This window comes from Myxine glutinosa, chromosome 3 (genome assembly GCF_964187855.1).
Source record: "Myxine glutinosa chromosome 3, kmMyxGlut1.1, whole genome shotgun sequence".
NCBI lineage: Eukaryota > Metazoa > Chordata > Myxini > Myxiniformes > Myxinidae > Myxine > Myxine glutinosa.
The window spans coordinates 171711658-171735078 of NC_136263.1; the positions used below are offsets into that span (position 1 = coordinate 171711658).

Consider the following 23421-nt stretch of genomic DNA (forward strand, 5'->3'; position numbering starts at 1 on the left):
TCTTAGTAGCGTGCAAAAATAAATCATCACGCCTTGTTATATTCTCCAACAATCGCTCCTAAGTTATAAAAAAAAAAAACAATAACTAAACACGAGATAAGCAATTCATGGCCGAAGGGTGTTGTGCTGCAGTAAACCTATCTAGATCCTTACAATAAAGATGGATAGTCCTCCTAATGTCAGTATACCATAAAACATCAAAAGAACAATTTCTAGATTCACCCAGTTCTGTATAAAAATAATAATAAAGCATCAATTGAAGACAGTTTTGACTATTTTACAAACATTGTTTGTTGCAGATAAAAAAATGTTTCATTGAGGTCGATTCTCCTTTCCACCGCAGTCGCTTCATAAACTGATACCACGTCGTCCGGGCCAAGTCCAGTTGGTTACCTTTAACATTGTTCCGCAACAACACAAAGACATCGACTCCCTCCCAGTCCCTCACCAAGTACAATTGATGCCGTGCTCGCACGTTATCCTTTATTATAGTTTTGTCTGCTGAAGCACCTGCCCTTCACCAAAAAACAGCATTTGCCAAAGGGAGGTCGTGGCATTGAGAACATATTGTGGACTTGTGGCCTTGCATTTAGTGCCGAACATTTTGGCTTCAGGCATCTTTCCCTTTGATGATGCTGCTTCCTTAATTTGTGTTCCTTTCGCCAGTAAATCAATGGCACAGTAAGGCAATGGATTTCAGAGCAGTTACTTTCGTTAAAGCAGAAATCATTTTGCAAATTTTTAAGAAAAAATAAATGGTTGTGTGGAGGAGAATGTCAAAATGACAAAATGAAGGAACCACCAAGCAGTATGTCTGTCCAGGAGGCAAATCTCAGGTTCGACGTATTGACCACCGATTTACTTTTATTTTTCATTTTTATTATTTGGATTTACTTATTACACCGTATTTGGGAATTTTACTCCTACAGGTCGCACAACATCTGCCTGCAACCCTCTTCTGGTGAAACTGCCAACATCAAGACTCTCTGCTCACCTTCACTCCTTCATCCCTCTTTTCTCCCGCCTCTGGAATAAACTCCCTCACTCTCTTCAATCCAACTCCTCCTTCCAGGTCTTTAAAACAGCTGTTCACCACCATCTTTTATCTTCCCCCATCCAAAACCTTGATCTTTTCTACACCCGCTAATTCACCCCAGATCCACTTTTTTGAAATATCAACTTCTTTCCTGGTAGTCCTAGCAGTGTCCATGTGTTTTATACCTCTCCCACCCCCCCAACCCCCATTCCCACGCCTACCCCTACCCCCCAAGCCCTCCCCCTCCCACAGAACTCCCGATGTCCCTGCTCTCAAATGTTGTACTTGTGTGCTTTCCCCTCTCTCCCCATCTTGTCTCCCGCTCCCTTTATTATGTCTTATGTGTCCGGTTGTTGTTTTTTGTCATGAATGTTAGCTCTTACACGAGCCTCGATCTTGTCTACAAAAAAAAAAATGAGCAAGGTCTCCATTCGTGACCGACGATCACTTGCTGATTGAAACATCAGACCTGGTCCTTGTCCGGTGGGCAGCTATGCTAAAACAGACCCTTTGTTTAAATCGTGGGTATACTCCCCCCAAACATTTCCTTCAACAACCTCATTTCCACCTGGAGATGGTCTTTCTCTTGAAATGGCGAGAGTTTATTTGGTCATTGGAAAAAGCTTTTGAAAATAAAACACAGCAACCTATCAGAAGAGAAGTGTGTTCCCATGTACATGAACATCTAAAGTGATAATTGGTGACCAGCATCTCTTAAGTGAGCAACTCATTCGAGAACATCTTTAGACCTGACCCTCACAAAAACATTCCACGATTTCTTATATCTAAGAGAAATTTCATATGAATCTAAACAGCTATCATGAAATAATTTTTTTAAGGTAACCAGCATTTATATCACTGTGTGAAGAAAGAGGTTTCAGGATTTTTAGGCTATGTTCACATATGCACCGATATGGATATGGCATTTCTGATATAGATATGGCATTTCTGATATGGATATGGCATTTCTGATATGGATATGGCATTTCTGATATGGATACGGCATTTCTGATATGGATACGGCATTTCTGATATGGATACGGCATTTCTGATATGGATACGGCATTTCTGATATGGATATGGCATTTCTGATATGGATATGGCATTTCTGATATGGATACGGCATTTCTGATATGGATACGGCATTTCTGATATGGATATGGCATTTCTGATATGGATATGGCATTTCTGATATGGATGCGGCATTTCTGATATGGATACGGCATTTCTGATATGGATATGGCATTTCTGATATGGATATGGCATTTCTGATATGGATGCGGCATTTCTGATATGGATACGGCATTTCTGATATGGATACGGCATTTCTGCTATGGATAGGGCATTTCTGATATGGATATGGCATTTCTGATGTGGATATGGCATTTCCGATATGGATATGGCATTTCTGATATGGATATGTCATTTCCGATATGGATATGGCATTTCCGATATGTATATGGCATTTCCGATATGGATATGGCATTTCCGATATGGATATGGCATTTCCGATATGGATATGGCATTTCCGATATGGATATGGCATTTCCGATATGGATATGGCATTTCTGATATGGATATGGCATTTCGGATATGGATATGGCATTTCTGATATGGATATGGCCTTTCCGATATATAGATATGGCATTTCCGATATGGATATGGCATTTCCGATATGGATATGGCATTTCCGATATGGATATGGCATTTAGGATATGGATATGGCATTTCCGATATGGATATGGCATTTCTGATATGGATATGGCATTTCTGATATGGATATGGCATTTCTGATATGGATATGGCATTTCTGATATGGATACGGCATTTCTGATAGGGATACGGCATTTCTGATATGTGTATGGCATTTCTGATATGGATATGGCATTTCTGATATGGATATGGCATTTCGGATGTGGATATGGCATTTCTGATATGGATATGGCATTTTGGATGTGGGTATGGCATTTCTGCTATGGATATGGCATGCGGCGAATCGGACATCATGTTCACATGCACATGGATACGGATGCAAATATAAAGTCCAGCACAAGTGTGGTAATAAGTTTTTTCTGCACAAACGAGGAAGAGAGTACCAGTCATGTCAAGGACCACTGACATTCTCAACACCACTGACATCCTCACAACCCATGACCTTAGCGATGCAAACCCAGACATTGTGTATTTTTTGACCATCATTGTGCTCAGGGAATCTTGGGTTGTGGAGGAAAGGATTTCCCTTCACCAACTCCATCAACTTCTCAACAACTTCAGCACGGACCCAGAAACGAATGGCAAGGCATGGTCCTTGGTACGCGACGTGTTGAAGATTATGGTGTCAATGGCGGAAATTCGCCGTCCGATAGCATTGTGGATACGATTTCAACCACGACATGGTGCGATCGAAATAATCGTATCCATATCCGCATGCCTTATCCACATCCGCATACATGTGAAAACCTTTAATCTTCCCAAAGCTTGAGAATTGGACAATCAGTGATCAACCCCTCATCATTTCAGCGTCAAATTTTCTAATGAACTGTACAAAAGGAGCTGGTCATTGGATAACTGCTTTGGAAACATTGGCTGGGAATGACAAATTAAGATCACAATATCTCATTGTGCTCACTTGGTGTGCATGGATTTGGCTCTCTAATCCATCAAGCAGGAAGGAAAATCAGAAGCAAAGGCATGGTGGCGAGCGTTTCACCAAGCATAGCGACGGATTAGAATTCCACTCATGACTACACCAGAAAGCAGCGTGTGCTCCATCCGTCAAAAATAAATGGGAACGAGAGGAGGGTGGGAGAATTGGAAGGACTCGATGGAAGGGGAAGGGGAAGGGGGGCAGTCGGAATGAAGGCAAAAGATGGAAGGAGGGAGTTTGAATTGCTGCATTACAAAATGGTGTGGTCATTCCATTCCTTGTGATTTCACTCATAAAGTTGTGTCCGAGCCATTATCTGAGCATGACAACCACAACATTAAGTCCGTTATGTGTGAAGCTTTATCATCATTCATTCCAACACTTGTACTTGTACTCAACAAAGAATAACAGTTTATCTGGTGCAAAGGACAGTGGCCACAGTTACACATGCAGCTCAGTTGACAGAGTTATTATTGCAATATATATATATATATATATATATATATATATATATATATATATATATATATATATATATATATATATATATATATATATTGTTACGGACCGCGGATTAGATGTTATTTTGACCGAGCGGTGGTGTAACCGCGGCCGAACAGTTATTCCCCGACTCAAACCCGATTCAACCCAAACGTTGGCCGTATCGCGCCACAGCTACTCAATCGGGAAAACTCTAAAGCGACCGAATGCAAAGAGGAAGAAGACGTACAGAAGAGTAACTGGGTTTATTATTATTTACACACATAAGCAAAAAGAGCAGTCACGATTATTTACAGGGGACATGAGATGCAGATGACACAGTGAAAATTACTAGCTTATACAGACTTAGTTACTACCCAGGACAGAACAAACAAAGACGACTCACACGGGGAATTGCAGAGTGGATTGGCTGGACGGAGGTGTGTGGCTGGAGGGGGAGGACGGCACGGAGCTGGCTGGAGCTTGATCCCGCACGGGATGTCGGGCTGTACCTCGACGGCCGCTGATGCCACCGAGCCTGTCATGTGCGCAGAGTCACGGGTCGGAGCTGCTTGTCTCAGTAAAAGCGCATCTGCTCTGGCGACCCAGCTCTTTCTTTGGACTCAGTAAAAGCGCAACTCTCTGACGACCCAGCTCTTGTCTCCTCCCTCCTTGTCTCAACTCCCTCGGGAACGCCCCACAGCGGGTTATATAGGCCCCGCCCCTCAACCTTTGCGAACCCCCCCCAAACGCTCTTCCTCCGCCCTCTCAAACCAAACCCCTCGTGCTCGGTTGGTTGTTCGGGGCTGGCTCACTCCTCCCCTCTCTGACGAGGTGGGGACCCGCCTTTCTTCCCCAACCCTGCCTCGTGGCCAATGGTGGTTGAAGAAAAACCGCCCAAAATGCAGTTGGCCATCAAAATGAAATGAAAGGGGACCTATTCTTATTTCACTTGGTACAATGGAGTATTTAAGTTAATGGGAGACACAGCCTTACCCTAAGACACATAATAAGATATAAGCTATCGAACAGGGGCATTCTATGATTGGCTGACGTGTATGCTTATGGACTAATTACCGAGACGCCCTTTTTACCTTTATACAACTCTGGAGGCAAGAGGGGCCATATCCAACCAATGTTCATCACCATTTCCAATACAATACAATAAAAAAAAATACAGTCCTCATATCCGCAACACTGCACCCTCCTCCTCTTAGGCACGGCCCAGGCCTACAACTTTTATTTAGTGTGACACGTAGGTGTAGTTCCCTCTACTTTTAACCTGACCCTGAGTGCGACAGTTTTAAAACATAAATAAATGTGTCCCGCTGCTCCATTGCACCCTGCCTAACAGAATTACGCCCACAGTTAACCGAATTGCGGAATGGTCTTCAAACTATACACTGACGGTGGGGAGCATTATTGACAATTGACGCTACTTTTATTTACAAGACTAACCCAGGACCTGTAATTGTTCTTTCTGGGGGGGGGGGGGGGGGTGGGGGGGGGGGGGGGGGAAACAGTCTGCTCTGCATCAATGCACCATGAAAGCACCCAAAAATGCACCAAAGCACCCTCAAGCACCAATCGGTGCAGTCACCATTGTTCACCAATGTTCAATGAATAAAAAATAAAATCAACAACCCCTAACCCTGCAGGTGGTCTCTTGCTCTTCGGCTCCCTCTGCTGGCTATTATTATTTCTTCCAGTTGTTGTCTCTTCCTTCATTTTCTTACTGGCGGCCTATTTGCAATAAAGCTTGCCCAAACGTGTCCATTTTATTTATCTTTATTTATGGCCCACAGGGCCGACTACGTGTGGTTCACCTGTGGGCATCGGTGCCCTGTGGCCAAGGTCCACCAGCAAGATTTCGGGCCCTCATGGCCGGTTCCAACAGAGGGGCCATGCCCCAACCCATGGGGTCCATAAGTGGTGCTCGGCCACAGACATGTGGTCCATAATGTGGTGCATCGATGCAGACAGCTGGTTCTGAGAGTTCCGGGCGCACAATGGCCGACTCACGCACGCTCCCCTCGGCGCCCAATGGCGCACAGGTCATGTGGGAGACAAAAGGGGAAAGACAAATGAGCGAGGGGTAAGGTCACAAGGGTACACATCAATAAGGCAATGCAAGGCGAAATGCATACGGAGGGCGAAGTGAGAAAGCTCGTCCCTACCGTATGTCACCCCCCCTGTCACCTACACTACCCTTGCCCTTACCCCATAAGTACAAAATCTACACATTACAAATTCGTCACTGCCGTCACGTCTTTCCCATATTTCCCCTATACCAAATTCGTCTCCACAATCCCTCTATCCAAAATTTGCCATCACCAAATTCATCATCAATCCTCATAAGGAGGAAGAGATGGAACAACAAAACACAATGTCACACCCACGTCATGATGCGTCTCACAAATCCTAACATCTGCACAATAAAATAACAAAACATGGCATGGTGTGGAGGTACGTCATCTCAGGTGAGTGCATGTAGATGGTGCGAGGAGACTTCAATCCTAACTATCCTCTAAATGACATTAACACACTTTACACTACCCGGGGTCTTTCTCCTGCCAAACCATTGGCCCACTTACACTATGGGTTCTAAAAACCAATTCCCATTGACCAAACTGTGGTGCTTCTCAATTTGGGGTCTCACTCCGCCGATTCATCTCCCGGTGCCGTTGCACAATTTCTGGGCTGTGACGTGTAGCTCTCCCAGCAGGTCTACCCACCTGCACACCTCCACCACTGTAGTTGCCACCCGAGCTTACCTAGCTCCTCGCCCTAACCTATCTAACTGGGGAAGGCCCCTCCTGGCTCTGTCACCCCACTCGGTGCCCTCTGGCACTGGGCTACCTGGGTCCGTCCTCCGGATCCTCGGGCCCTATCCACAACTACCGGCTCCCAGAGCCCACCTGCGGCCTCACCTGGCCGACATCCTCACAGTGGTGGAGTGCCCAAACCAACTACACACACTAACAGGCTACACGCCCAGCCATTTCCACAACACTAATGCACCCATCCAAATACCATTCTCTCACCCGCACCACAGATGCCAATATCCAACCACAATTTACCTGTACCCTCTACCTAACACTTACACTACCCGCCCCGGGTATCCGTGATGGGGGTCCACTCTTCCCCCATTCACACCTCCGCACCATCCACTCCACTCCATAGTTTCCACCATACTCACTCCACGACCATCCATTCCAATACTCCATATACTCCACACCACCATTTATTCCATACACCTGTTCCTCATACCTGTTGTTGCACACCTGTGCAATCATACCTGGTGCCACCTGCACCCTCCTCCTCTTCCTGGACCATTTGGTCAACACAATACTCATCACCATCACTCACTCAAACACTGCTCCACACACCTGTTCAGTTGCACACCTGTGCAATCACACCTGTTCAATCACACCTGTTGAATCCTCACACACTGCTCAATACACTTGAATACACCTCCAACACTCACACGGCATCATCTGAACTACCTGTTGCCCTGCTAACTTAGTGCTCCCCGTCTTCCCTTTAAACTAAGCACATACCACGTCATTATCATCCACTCTAATCTACCTGCGTCCCCACTACAGGTATCCTTGTCACTAACTAATCTTAACGTCACCTAAGGTCATCTCTCTAGATCCCTACACACGATATATCCTAACCCTCCCGGGCTAGTTTTCACTGCCATCAACCCCATAAACTAGTGCTCCTTTGCCCCCCTCTGTGAGGGATGGTGGATTGGCCATCCCACCACATCGGGGAGGTTCCACTACCAATTTTGCTCTCCAAATTCCAACCAATCAAAAATTTTCCAATTACTGCCAATTATATTCACTTTTCTAAATTTTGTATCAAATCACTATCACTATCACTATCACCATCATCACAGTCCGCTATATCCTAGCCTCGGTGCGTCATGACATCATTAAACTCGGCTTCGTAAAGCCGAGCAATGAATTTGGGTGGTTTGGTCGCCTGCAGGTTGAATCCGTCCGGCTTTCGGTTCAAGGGAGGTGGTTTGGTCGGACCGAGATTCCACGCACCATCTCGGCGCGGCACCTTGCGGTCCCGGGCCCGATGACTCAATCTCCCCCGGTCGGAACCCCGTCCCCACGAGGGGGCACCGTTCCGCTTCCTCCCACTCGCCCTTGAACCGGACCGGTCGCCTGGCCCGACAAGGCCCGGACTCGACCGTGCAGGGCGGGGCCAAGCCCGAATCGGCAACGACGCTTCGAAGAGAAACGACGCAGCTTCGATCAGCGCCGGGCCTCGCATCCAACAAAGGGCTCCTCGCACCGAGTGCTCGCATCGGCTATCCGTCGCTCTAACCGCTAACCCGGTTACCGTCGATGCTTCACCTGCATGCTCACACGCATACGCTACCCCTTTCACCCTCACAAAACCCGGCATTCCAACGCCGTCCGTACATTCCACCAACGCTCTCCCTGTTACACACCACTCCTCTCGCGCACACTCTTGCGCACACCTCGGTCCACACCTCTCCTCCGTTACGTCCTCCGTAACACTCACCATGGGCGTGCACTCTGGCATCCACCCACTAACGCGCTCACATGGGCTCTCCCACACTCGCGCTACCACCAACTCAGGTGTGCTTCCTCGCACACGTTCCATCACCACCTTACTCTCCGTGTCACACTCACCCTCGCACGTACACTCCGTATTGCTCTCACTCCCTGTGTCACACCCCGTACACCCCGACGTGCATTCTCGCTCGCACTCGGTATCACACTCGCGCTTCGTAACATGCTCACCCTTTGACGCACACTTTTTCCTCACACGCGTGCCATTTTTACTCACACGGGACCCTTCACCAACGCCCGGATGCCTCCTCGATCCCAAGCGCGCGAAAGTTCTTTTGTCGCCAAACATCCTCTTACAAAATCTCCCCGCACAATACACAGCACGTCTCACCTTCGGGGTTCTTCTTCCTCCCTGCACCAAAACCTGCAAACTCTTTATTTGGTTAGTGAGCACATATTTATGAGTTGAGCACCGACCTTGTACATATTCCATCACCTCCTCCTGCCGCGAGTGGTTTTCTAAGTCCCCGGTCTCTTCAATTTCAATGCCCACTTCCGCTTTTTCTTTACTCGCCTCGACGACCGTTGGCTTTAATAAAATTCCCTCTACCTCATCGGTCGCCGGCTGCTCCAAACCCCGTGTCGCGATTTCTACCCCCGTCATTGTACCCGCGCTTTCCTCCGCTTCGCTCAACCAGCGCTTCTCGACCCGCGTTACCTCCTCGTGCACCCGTGGGACCTGCTCGCCCAACCCGCGGTCTCTGTCCCTCTCCGCTTCCCTTACTTCATATGCGACTCTGTCCCTCGCCCGTTCCTCATTATCGGCCCTCATTTCGTTCGTTATTGCTTCAATTTGGTTACTCAATTTCTCCCTCATTCGCTCACTATCAGCCCTCATTCTTTTTTCCATTCGTTCCATACTGTCGTTTTCTTTCTGCATTTCCACCATGAATTGGGCCATGAAGGCTTGCATTTGGGCCACCGTTGGTAGTACAAAGGGTGCGGCCGCAGCAGCCCCAACCACGTGCGCGAGAGCGCCATTTTGTGCGCCTGATACACCCTCAACCACACCTTCTTTACTCTCCTCCACCATTTCCCCCACTTCTTCCCTGGGGTCCTGGGTCGATTCTACCCCGTCTATCTCTCCCACCGACATCCCGTCGCCTTGACCAGCCATGGCGCGATTTCAAAATTCGGGTTTTGCTTTAAAACAACACAAATTTCCAGCAGCTCCAAATTTTGACCAAATGTTTTTCCTAGATGTTTTTTAAAAATTTGGTTCGGGCCTCGAATCTCACTCCCAGACACCAATTTGTTACTGTAATAACACAATTGGTGTCCGAAATTTGGGCTAAATAAATTTAGTCCCAGGTTCGAATCCCAACTCCTGACTACCAATTTGTTACGGACCGCGGATTAGATGTTATTTTGACCGAGCGGTGGTGTAACCGCGGCCCGAACAGTTATTCCCCGACTAAAACCCGATTCAACCCAAACGTTGGCCGTATCGCGCCACAGCTACTCAATCGGGAAAACTCTAAAGCGACCGAATGCAAAGAGGAAGAAGACGTACAGAAGAGTAACTGGGTTTATTATTATTTACACACATAAGCAAAAAGAAAACAGTCACGTTTATTTACAGGGACATGAGACGCAGGTGACACAGTGAAAATTACTAGCTTATACAGACTTAGTTACTACCCAGGACAGAACAAACAAAGACGACTCACACGGGGAATTGCAGAGTGGATTGGCCGGAACGGAGGTGTGTGGCTGGAGGGGGAGGACGGCACGGAGCTGGCTGGAGCTTGATCCCGCACGGGACGTCGGGCTGGACCTCGACGGCCGCTGATGCCACCGAGCCTGTCGTGTGCGCGGAGTCACGGGTCGGAGCTGCATGTCTCAGTAAAAGCGCATCTGCTCTGGCGACCCAGCTCTTTCTTTGGACTCAGTAAAAGCGCAACTCTCTGACGACCCAGCTCTTTCTTTGGACTCAGTAAAAGCGCAACTCTCTGACGATCCAGCTCTTTCTTTGGACTCAGTAAAAGCGCAACTCTCTGACGATCCAGCTCTTTCTTTGGACTCAGTAAAAGCGCAACTCTCTGACGACCCAGCTCTTGTCTCCTCCCTCCTTGTCTCAACTCCCTCGGGAATGCCCCGCAGCGGGTTATATAGGCCCCGCCCCTCAACCTTTGCGAACCTCCCCCAAACGCTCTTCCTCCGCCCTCTCAAACCAAACCCCTCGTGCTCGGTTGGTTGTTCGGGGCTGGCTCACTCCTCCCCTCTCTGACGAGGTGGGGACCCGCCTTTCTTGCCCAACCCTGCCTCGTGGCCAATGGTGGTTGAAGAAAAACCGCCCAAAATGCAGTTGGCCATCGAAATGAAATGAAAGGGGACCTATTCTTATTTCACTTGGTACAATGGAGTATTTAAGTTAATGGGAGACACAGCCTTACCCTAAGACACATAATAAGATATAAGCTATCGAACAGGGGCATTCTATGATTGGCTGACGTGTATGCTTATGGACTAATTACCGAGACGCCCTTTTTACCTTTATACAACTCTGGAGGCAAGAGGGGCCATATCCAACCAATGTTCATCACCATTTCCAATACAATAAAAAAAATACAGTCCTCATATCCGCAACAATATATATATATATATATATATATATATATATATATATATATATATAAATATACATATAAATAAATGTATATAATATATATATAAAAAATATAAATATATATATAAATATATATATATATATATATATATCAGTCACTATGCGACCTTCATATCATCAGTGGAGAACCGCCAGCAAGGTGTCCCATACAGCTGCTGCTGCACCTTGCTGGGAGCGATACGCACCGCCTGCCACGCGGTGACGTTATCTCTGGTATCCACTCATCATATGGAGTCGACCTGGTTGCGGTTGGGAGTTACTAATAATGGTATCTGTAATCTGGTTCTCCAACCTAATGAGCGGACAACATGACGTCATCGCCATGCACGTCCGCCTTGCCTGCAAAGTTCCAGAGGAACCATCTAGCAGTGCGTCATTACGGATTATAAATACAGATACTGTCACAAGTGCATGCAAAACTCACAGTTACCGACCAGTAACTGTGAGTTTTGCATGCACTTGTGACAGTATCTGTATTTATAATCCGTAATGACGCACTGCTAGATGGTTCCTCTGGAACTTTGCAGGCAAGGCGGACGTGCATGGCGATGACGTCATGTTGTCCGTTCATTAGGTTGGAGAACCAGATTACAGATACCATTATATATATATATATATATATATATATATATATATATATATATATATATATGTATATATATGTATATATATATTGTATATATATATATATATATATATATATATATATATATATATATATATATATATATATATATATATATATATATATATATATATATATATACACATATATATACATATATATATACATATATACATACATATATACATATACTGTCGTGTCAGCCTGGCAGTTAACACCGCTGGATGACGAATAGCAGTAGCCTTCCTTTACTCCGAGGTGCGTAGCCGAAACTGGTGGTTGGTCCGTCATGCAAGGTGAGGGAATCAAAGTGGTTACCTGGACGGAACCACATGGGTTTATTCTCGGACCCATGAACAGAGAAACAACACACAGCAAATAAAGTGCAACACAAGAATTTAATGAAAATAAATGCAATACGAAAGTGGTGAAAATTAAAGGTGAGGTAAAACAATCCTAATTTAAGACGTCCCCACTCAGACACAATTACACAACAGGGGAATGATAAACTAAAACAAATTGTGTTTTGCCAGTTTTCCATGTCATGAGTAGGGAATCAAGTTCAGTAAGCCAGTTTTCCATGTCATGAGTCGGGAATCAAGCTCAAGCAGCCAGTTTTCCATGTCATGAGTAGGGAATCAAGGTCAAGCAGCCAGTTTTCCATGTCATGAGTAGGGAATCAAGCTCAACCAGCCAGTTTTCCATGTCATGAGTAGGGAATCAAGCTCAACCAGACAGTTTTCCATGTCATGAGTCGGGAATCAAGCTCAAGCAGCCAGTTTTCCATGTCATGAGTAGGGAATCAAGCTCAACCAGCCAGTTTTCCGTGTCATGAGTTGGGAAACAAGCTCAACCAGCCAGTTTTCCATGTCATGAGTAGGGACAGTCCTGCAGATGGAGTATCAGGTTGTACAGGCACTCATAGACATATAGTAAATACCTCTGCCAGGCTGAACAGTTTACGATTTGTATCACATTCATAGGATGGATCTGGATCTGGGCCTGAACCAAAATCGAATCGATTCTTCCTTGTCGCACACCCAGCTCATCCAGCAAGTTTTGTTCCGAATTCGTCCACAACTTTTTGAGATATCCTGCAATATGTCGGTTTTCGCCATATCACTCAATGGTGAAGAATCACTTAAAACTTTCTAGTAACCGGATCCGAATACGGATCTTCACCACAATCTAATCATTTCGTCCTTGTCACATTCGCTGCATCTCTGCGAAATTTCCTCCGAATCCGTCCACAACTTTTTGAGATATTTTGTTCTCAGAGAGACAAACAAACATGGGTGAAAACATAACCTGCAGCCACCTTCGATGGCAAAGGTAAACCATTCAGGTGTACCAGAAACTCACGTTTCTAAAGAAAGCACCAGCTCTTCGTGACAATAGGGCAACACCTTGCGTTGTTATAACGCGATATCTGTAACTTGTTGCAATTCTGGGAGTAAGAAGTTTCGCTTTGTTGAGCAATTCGCCGATTAAAGTCGTCATGGATGCCTCCCCCATGTTTCTCCGCCATGAATAACAATAACAGGTGTTTGGCATCAATTGATGATCTCAACGCAGCCACGTCCATTACATTGGAAGTTTTCCGTTCGAGTTCGAGTTTCAACAAGCTTATGGACCAATAGATAGTCCTCATGTACCATGCTCTGTCACAGTGAGTCGGTGCTGCCCGATGAGCATCTCGGCAAGGATTACACTGGGTGGTTTGCCATTGCCTTCCCAGGAGTACTTATGGGCACATCGTGGGATCTTTAACTTCCACCGACTAATGCCGGCAGACGGGACCTCCGGCTTAACGCCACACATTGATGAATTACTCCGTCTCTGTGAAGCACCAGGACGGAAGTTTACAGCTCGGTCGGCATTCAAACCCAGGCAAGACAGCTTAGAGGCGAGAGAGAGAGAGAGAGAGCACAAACATTTCCTGTACCTTCGATTAAAATTGTAACTTTTACACACCTGGATGTTATCCTATCTTGATTAAAGTTGTAACTTTTAAACTCCTGGATGTTATCCTATCTTGATTAAAGTTGTAACTTTTAAACTCCTGGATGTTATCCTATCTTGATTAAAGTTGTAACTTTTAAACTCCTGGATGTTATCTTATCTTGATTAAAGTTGTAACTTTTAAACTCCTGGATGTTATCCTATCTTGATTAAAATTGTAACTTTTACACACCTGGATGTTATCCTATCTTGATTAAAGTTGTAACTTTTAAACTCCTGGATGTTATCCTATCTTGATTAAAATTGTAACTTTTACACACCTGGATGTTATCCTATCTTGATTAAAGTTGTAACTTTTAAACTCCTGGATGTTATCCTATCTTGTTTAAAGTTGTAACTTTTACACACCTGGATGTTATCCTATCTTGATTAAAGTTGTAACTTTTAAACTCCTTGATGTTATCTTATCTTGATTAAAGTTGTAACTTTTAAACTCCTGGATGTTATCCTATCTTGATTAAAGTTGTAACTTTTACACACCTGGATGTTATCCTATCTTGATTAAAGTTGTAACTTTTAAACTCCTTGATGTTATCCTATCTTGATTAAAGTTGTAACTTTTAAACTCCTGGATGTTATCTTATCTTGATTAAAATTGTAACTTTTACACACCTGGATGTTATCCTATCTTGGTTAAAGTTGTAACTTTTTAACTCCTGGATGTTATCCTATCTTGATTAAAATTGTAACTTTTACACACCTGGATGTTATTCTATCTTGATTAAAGTTGTAACTTTTACACACCTGGATGTTATCCTATCTTGATTAAAGTTGTAACTTTTAAACTCCTGGATGTTATCTTATCTTGATTAAAGTTGTAACTTTTAAACTCCTGGATGTTATCCTATCTTGATTAAAATTGTAACTTTTAAACTCCTGGATGTTATCCTATCTTGATTAAAGTTGTAACTTTTAAACTCCTGGATGTTATCCTATCTTGATTACAGTTGTAACTTTTTAACTCCTGGATGTTATCCTATCTTGATTAAAGTTGTAACTTTTACACACCTGGATGTTATCCTATCTTGATTAAAGTTGTAACTTTTAAACTCATGGATGTTATCCTATCTTGATTAAAATTGTAACTTTTACACACCTGGATGTTATCCTATCTTGATTAAAGTTGTAACTTTTAAACTCCTGGATGTTATCCTATCTTGATTAAAGTTGTAACTTTTACACACCTGGATGTTATCCTATCTTGATTAAAGTTGTAACTTTTAAACTCCTGGATGTTATCCTATCTTGATTAAAGTTGTAACTTTTAAACTCCTGGATGTTATCCTATCTTGATTAAAGTTGTAACTTTTAAACTCCTGGATGTTATCCTATCTTGATTAAAGTTGTAACTTTTAAACTCCTGGATGTTATCCTATCTTGATTAAAGTTGTAACTTTTAAACTCCTGGATGTTATCCTATCTTGATTAAAGTTGTAACTTTTAAACTCCTGGATGTTATCCTATCTTGATTAAGGTTGTAACTTTTAAACTCCTGGATGTTATCCTATCTTGATTAAAATTGTAACTTTTACACACCTGGATGTTATCCTATCTTGATTAAAGTTGTAACTTTTTAACTCCTGGATGTTATCCTATCTTGATTAAAGTTGTAACTTTTAAACTCCTGGATGTTATCCTATCTTGATTAAAATTGTAACTTTTACACACCTGGATGTTATTCTATCTTGATTAAAGTTGTAACTTTTACACACCTGGATGTTATCCTATCTTGATTAAAGTTGTAACTTTTTAACTCCTGGATGTTATCCTATCTTGATTAAAGTTGTAACTTTTAAACTCCTGGATGTTATCCTATCTTGATTAAAGTTGTAACTTTTTAACTCCTGGATGTTATCCTATCTTGATTAAAGTTGTAACTTTTAAACTCCTGGATGTTATCCTATCTTGATTAAAGTTGTAACTTTTACATACCTGGATGTTATCTTATCTTGATTAAAGTTGTAACTTTTAAACTCCTGGATGTTATCCTATCTTGATTAAAATTGTAACTTTTAAACTCCTGGATGTTATCCTATCTTGATTAAAGTTGTAACTTTTAAACTCCTGGATGTTATCCTATCTTGATTAAAGTTGTAACTTTTTAACTCCTGGATGTTATCCTATCTCGATTCAAGTTGTAACTTTTAAACTCCTGGATGTTATCCTATCTTGATTAAAGTTGTAACTTTTTAACTCCTGGATGTTATCCTATCTTGATTAAAGTTGTAACTTTTAAACTCCTGGATGTTATCCTATCTTGATTAAAATTGTAACTTTTACACACCTGGATGTTATCCTATCTTGATTAAAGTTGTAACTTTTAAACTCCTGGATGTTATCCTATCTTGATTAAAGTTGTAACTTTTACACACCTGGATGTTATCCTATCTTCATTAAAGTTGTAACTTTTAAACTCCTGGATGTTATCCTATCTTGATTAAAGTTGTAACTTTTAAACTCCTGGATGTTATCCTATCTTGATTAAAGTTGTAACTTTTAAACTCCTGGATGTTATCCTATCTTGATTAAAGTTGTAACTTTTAAACTCCTGGATGTTATCCTATCTTGATTAAAGTTGTAACTTTTAAACTCCTGGATGTTATCCTATCTTGATTAAAGTTGTAACTTTTAAACTCCTGGATGTTATCCTATCTTGATTAAAGTTGTAACTTTTAAACTCCTGGATGTTATCCTATCTTGATTAAAGTTGTAACTTTTAAACTCCTGGATGTTATCCTATCTTGATTAAAGTTGTAACTTTTAAACTCCTGGATGTTATCCTATCTTGATTAAAGTTGTAACTTTTAAACTCCTGGATGTTATCCTATCTTGATTAAAGTTGTAACTTTTAAACTCCTGGATGTTATCCTATCTTGATTAAAGTTGTAACTTTTAAACTCCTGGATGTTATCCTATCTTGATTAAAGTTGTAACTTTTACACACCTGGATGTTATCCTATCTTGATTAAAGTTGTAACTTTTAAACTCCTTGATGTTATCTTATCTTGATTAAAGTTGTAACTTTTAAACTCCTGGATGTTATCCTATCTTGATTAAAGTTGTAACTTTTAAACTCCTGGATGTTATCCTATCTTGATTAAAATTGTAACTTTTACACACCTGGATGTTATCCTATCTTGATTAAAGTTGTAACTTTTAAACTCCTGGATGTTATCCTATCTTGATTAAAGTTGTAACTTTTAAACTCCTGGATGTTATCTTATCTTGATTAAAATTGTAACTTTTACACACCTGGATGTTATCCTATCTTGATTAAAGTTGTAACTTTTAAACTCCTGGATGTTATCCTATCTTGATTAAAGTTGTAACTTTTAAACTCCTGGATGTTATCTTATCTTGATTAAAATGGTAACTTTTACACACCTGGATCTTATCCTATCTTGATTAAAGTTGTAACTTTTAAACTCCTGGATGTTATCCTATCTTGATTAAAATTGTAACTTTTACACACCTGGATGTTATCCTATCTTGATTAAAGTTGTAACTTTTAAACTCCTGGATGTTATCCTATCTTGATTAAAATTGTAACTTTTACACACCTGGATGTTATTCTATCTTGATTAAAGTTGTAACTTTTAAACTCCTGGATGTTATCCTATCTTGATTAAAGTTGTAACTTTTAAACTCCTGGATGTTATCCTATCTTGATTAAAATTGTAACTTTTACACACCTGGATGTTATTCTATCTTGATTAAAGTTGTAACTTTTACACACCTGGATGTTATCCTATCTTGATTAAAGTTGTAACTTTTAAACTCCTGGATGTTATCTTATCTTGATTAAAGTTGTAACTTTTAAACTCCTGGATGTTATCCTATCTTGATTAAAATTGTAACTTTTAACTCCTGGATGTTATCCTATCTTGATTAAAGTTGTAACTTTTAAACTCCTGGATGTTATCCTATCTTGATTAAAGTTGTAACTTTTTAACTCCTGGATGTTATCCTATCTTGATTAAAGTTGTAACTTTTAAACTCCTGGATGTTATCCTATCTTGATTAAAGTTGTAACTTTTAAACTCCTGGATGTTATCCTATCTTGATTAAAGTTGTAACTTTTAAACTCCTGGATGTTATCCTATCTTGATTAAAGTTGTAACTTTTAAACTCCTGGATGTTATCCTATCTTGATTAAAGTTGTAACTTTTAAACTCCTGGATGTTATCCTATGTTGATTAAAGTTGTAACTTTTAAACTCCTGGATGTTATCCTATCTTGATTAAAGTTGTAACTTTTAAACTCCTGGATGTTATCCTATCTTGATTAAAGTTGTAACTTTTACACACCTGGATGTTATCCTATCTTGATTAAAGTTGTAACTTTTAAACTCCTTGATGTTATCTTATCTTGATTAAAGTTGTAACTTTTTAACTCCTGGATGTTATCCTATCTTGATTAAAGTTGTAACTTTTAAACTCCTGGATGTTATCCTATCTTGATTAAAGTTGTAACTTTTTAACTCCTGGATGTTATCCTATCTTGATTAAAGTTGTAACTTTTAAACTACTGGATGTTATCCTATCTTGATTAAAGTTGTAACTTTTAAACTCCTGGATGTTATCTTATCTTGATTAAAATTGTAACTTTTACACACCTGGATGTTATCCTATCTTGATTAAAGTTGTAACTTTTAAACTCCTGGATGTTATCCTATCTTGATTAAAGCTGTAACTTTTAAACTCCTGGATGTTATCCTATCTTGATTAAAGTTGTAACTTTTACACACCTGGATGTTATCTTATCTTGATTAAAATGGTAACTTTTACACACCTGGATGTTATCCTATCTTGATTAAAGTTGTAACTTTTAAACTCCTGGATGTTATCCTATCTTGATTAAAATTGTAACTTTTACACACCTGGATGTTATTCTATCTTGATTAAAGTTGTAACTTTTACACACCTGGATGTTATCCTATCTTGATTAAAGTTGTAACTTTTAAACTCCTGGATGTTATCTTATCTTGATTAAAGTTGTAACTTTTAAACTCCTGGATGTTATCCTATCTTGATTAAAATTGTAACTTTTAAACTCCTGGATGTTATCCTATCTTGATTAAAGTTGTAACTTTTAAACTCCTGGATGTTATCCTATCTTGATTAAAGTTGTAACTTTTAAACTCCTGGATGTTATCCTATCTTGATTAAAGTTGTAACTTTTACACACCTGGATGTTATCCTATCTTGATTAAAGTTGTAACTTTTAAACTCCTGGATGTTATCCTATCTTGATTAAAATTGTAACTTTTACACACCTGGATGTTATCCTATCTTGATTAAAGTTGTAACTTTTAAACTCCTGGATGTTATCCTATCTTGATTAAAGTTGTAACTTTTAAACTCCTGGATGTTATCTTATCTTGATTAAAATGGTAACTTTTACACACCTGGATCTTATCCTATCTTGATTAAAGTTGTAACTTTTAAACTCCTGGATGTTATCCTATCTTGATTAAAATTGTAACTTTTACACACCTGGATGTTATCCTATCTTGATTAAAGTTGTAACTTTTAAACTCCTGGATGTTATCCTATCTTGATTAAAATTGTAACTTTTACACACCTGGATGTTATTCTATCTTGATTAAAGTTGTAACTTTTAAACTCCTGGATGTTATCCTATCTTGATTAAAGTTGTAACTTTTAAACTCCTGGATGTTATCCTATCTTGATTAAAGTTGTAACTTTTAAACTCCTGGATGTTATCCTATCTTGATTAAAGTTGTAACTTTTAAACTCCTGGATGTTATCCTATCTTGATTAAAGTTGTAACTTTTAAACTCCTGGATGTTATCCTATCATGATTAAAGTTGTAACTTTTACACACCTGGATGTTATCCTATCTTGATTAAAGTTGTAACTTTTAAACTCCTTGATGTTATCTTATCTTGATTAAAGTTGTAACTTTTAAACTCCTGGATGTTATCCTATCTTGATTAAAGTTGTAACTTTTAAACTCCTGGATGTTATCCTATCTTGATTAAAATTGTAACTTTTACACACCTGGATGTTATCCTATCTTGATTAAAGTTGTAACTTTTAAACTCCTGGATGTTATCCTATCTTGATTAAAGTTGTAACTTTTAAACTCCTGGATGTTATCTTATCTTGATTAAAATTGTAACTTTTACACACCTGGATGTTATCCTATCTTGATTGAAGTTGTAACTTTTAAACTCCTGGATGTTATCCTATCTTGATTAAAGTTGTAACTTTTAAACTCCTGGATGTTATCCTATCTTGATTAAAATTGTAACTTTTACACACCTGGATGTTATTCTATCTTGATTAAAGTTGTAACTTTTACACACCTGGATGTTATCCTATCTTGATTAAAGTTGTAACTTTTAAACTCCTGGATGTTATCTTATCTTGATTAAAGTTGTAACTTTTAAACTCCTGGATGTTATCCTATCTTGATTAAAATTGTAACTTTTAAACTCCTGGATGTTATCCTATCTTGATTAAAGTTGTAACTTTTAAACTCCTGGATGTTATCCTATCTTGATTAAAGTTGTAACTTTTTAACTCCTGGATGTTATCCTATCTTGATTAAAGTTGTAACTTTTAAACTCCTGGATGTTATCCTATCTTGATTAAAGTTGTAACTTTTAAACTCCTGGATGTTATCCTATCTTGATTAAAGTTGTAACTTTTAAACTCCTGGATGTTATCCTATCTTGATTAAAGTTGTAACTTTTAAACTCCTGGATGTTATCCTATCTTGATTAAAGTTGTAACTTTTAAACTCCTGGATGTTATCCTATGTTGATTAAAGTTGTAACTTTTAAACTCCTGGATGTTATCCTATCTTGATTAAAGTTGTAACTTTTAAACTCCTGGATGTTATCCTATCTTGATTAAAGTTGTAACTTTTACACACCTGGATGTTATCCTATCTTGATTAAAGTTGTAACTTTTAAACTCCTTGATGTTATCTTATCTTGATTAAAGTTGTAACTTTTTAACTCCTGGATGTTATCCTATCTTGATTAAAGTTGTAACTTTTAAACTCCTGGATGTTATCCTATCTTGATTAAAGTTGTAACTTTTTAACTCCTGGATGTTATCCTATCTTGATTAAAGTTGTAACTTTTAAACTACTGGATGTTATCCTATCTTGATTAAAGTTGTAACTTTTAAACTCCTGGATGTTATCTTATCTTGATTAAAATTGTAACTTTTACACACCTGGATGTTATCCTATCTTGATTAAAGTTGTAACTTTTAAACTCCTGGATGTTATCCTATCTTGATTAAAGCTGTAACTTTTAAACTCCTGGATGTTATCCTATCTTGATTAAAGTTGTAACTTTTACACACCTGGATGTTATCTTATCTTGATTAAAATGGTAACTTTTACACACCTGGATGTTATCCTATCTTGATTAAAGTTGTAACTTTTAAACTCCTGGATGTTATCCTATCTTGATTAAAATTGTAACTTTTACACACCTGGATGTTATTCTATCTTGATTAAAGTTGTAACTTTTACACACCTGGATGTTATCCTATCTTGATTAAAGTTGTAACTTTTAAACTCCTGGATGTTATCTTATCTTGATTAAAGTTGTAACTTTTAAACTCCTGGATGTTATCCTATCTTGATTAAAATTGTAACTTTTAAACTCCTGGATGTTATCCTATCTTGATTAAAGTTGTAACTTTTAAACTCCTGGATGTTATCCTATCTTGATTAAAGTTGTAACTTTTAAACTCCTGGATGTTATCCTATCTTGATTAAAGTTGTAACTTTTACACACCTGGATGTTATCCTATCTTGATTAAAGTTGTAACTTTTAAACTCCTGGATGTTATCCTATCTTGATTAAAATTGTAACTTTTACACACCTGGATGTTATCCTATCTTGATTAAAGTTGTAACTTTTAAACTCCTGGATGTTATCCTATCTTGATTAAAGTTGTAACTTTTACACACCTGGATGTTATCCTATCTTGATTAAAGTTGTAACTTTTAAACTCCTGGATGTTATCCTATCTTGATTAAAGTTGTAACTTTTAAACTCCTGCATGTTATCCTATCTTGATTAAAGTTGTAACTTTTAAACTCCTGGATGTTATCCTATCTTGATTAAAGTTGTAACTTTTAAACTCCTGGATGTTATCCTATCTTGATTAAAGTTGTAACTTTTACACACCTGGATGTTATCCTATCTTGATTAAAGTTGTAACTTTTAAACTCCTTGATGTTATCTTATCTTGATTAAAGTTGTAACTTTTAAACTCCTGGATGTTATCCTATCTTGATTAAAGTTGTAACTTTTAAACTCCTGGATGTTATCCTATCTTGATTAAAATTGTAACTTTTACACACCTGGATGTTATCCTATCTTGATTAAAGTTGTAACTTTTAAACTCCTGGATGTTATCCTATCTTGATTAAAGTTGTAACTTTTAAACTCCTGGATGTTATCTTATCTTGATTAAAATTGTAACTTTTACACACCTGGATGTTATCCTATCTTGATTAAAGTTGTAACTTTTACACACCTGGATGTTATCCTATCTTGATTAAAGTTGTAACTTTTAAACTCCTGGATGTTATCCTATCTTGATTAAAATTGTAACTTTTACACACCTGGATGTTATTCTATCTTGATTAAAGTTGTAACTTTTACACACCTGGATGTTATCTTATCTTGATTAAAGTTGTAACTTTTAAACTCCTGGATGTTAGCTTATCTTGATTAAAGTTGTAACTTTTAAACTCCTGGATGTTATCCTATCTTGATTAAAGTTGTAACTTTTAAACTCCTGGATGTTATCCTATCTTGATTAAAGTTGTAACTTTTACACACCTGGATGTTATCCTATCTTGATTAAAGTTGTAACTTTTAAACTCCTGGATGTTATCCTATCTTGATTAAAGTTGTAACTTTTACACACCTGGATGTTATCCTATCTTGATTAAAGTTGTAACTTTTAAACTCCTGGATGTTATCCTATCTTGATTAAAGTTGTAACTTTTAAACTCCTGGATGTTATGTTATGTTATCTTGAAACCGATTCCTTCAGAGTGCTAAGTCTCGAAACTTCGTATCTCCGCTCCCTCCGCAAATAGCACGGAGCAGCACGTATGGAGGCAAGGTGTAAAGCATGGTAAAAGTTTGCGATTTCTTTCTTGACAAGATGCTTTTCGTGTTGACATTCTTAAAGCTTTTGCAAAAATTTGCAGCAGAAGATATAAAAGTATAAAAACGAGGATGTAATCTGCTGCAGTAAAAACGAGAGCATCGGCAGCGTTATGGGTTCCTTATCTGTACAATGTGAACCGTCACAAGTCTTGCACCGTCAGGAATACGAAACGATCAGACACAATCGC

At 39.6% G+C, this 23421-nt stretch overlaps 1 protein-coding gene across 1 annotated transcript in view; it reads right to left on the reverse strand.

Moving 5' to 3' along the window:
- LOC137423055 (cytochrome P450 7B1) overlaps positions 1-23421 on the reverse strand; it is a 177137-nt gene that overhangs the window by 153166 nt on the left and 550 nt on the right. The gene's annotated exons all lie outside the window — the stretch shown is intronic.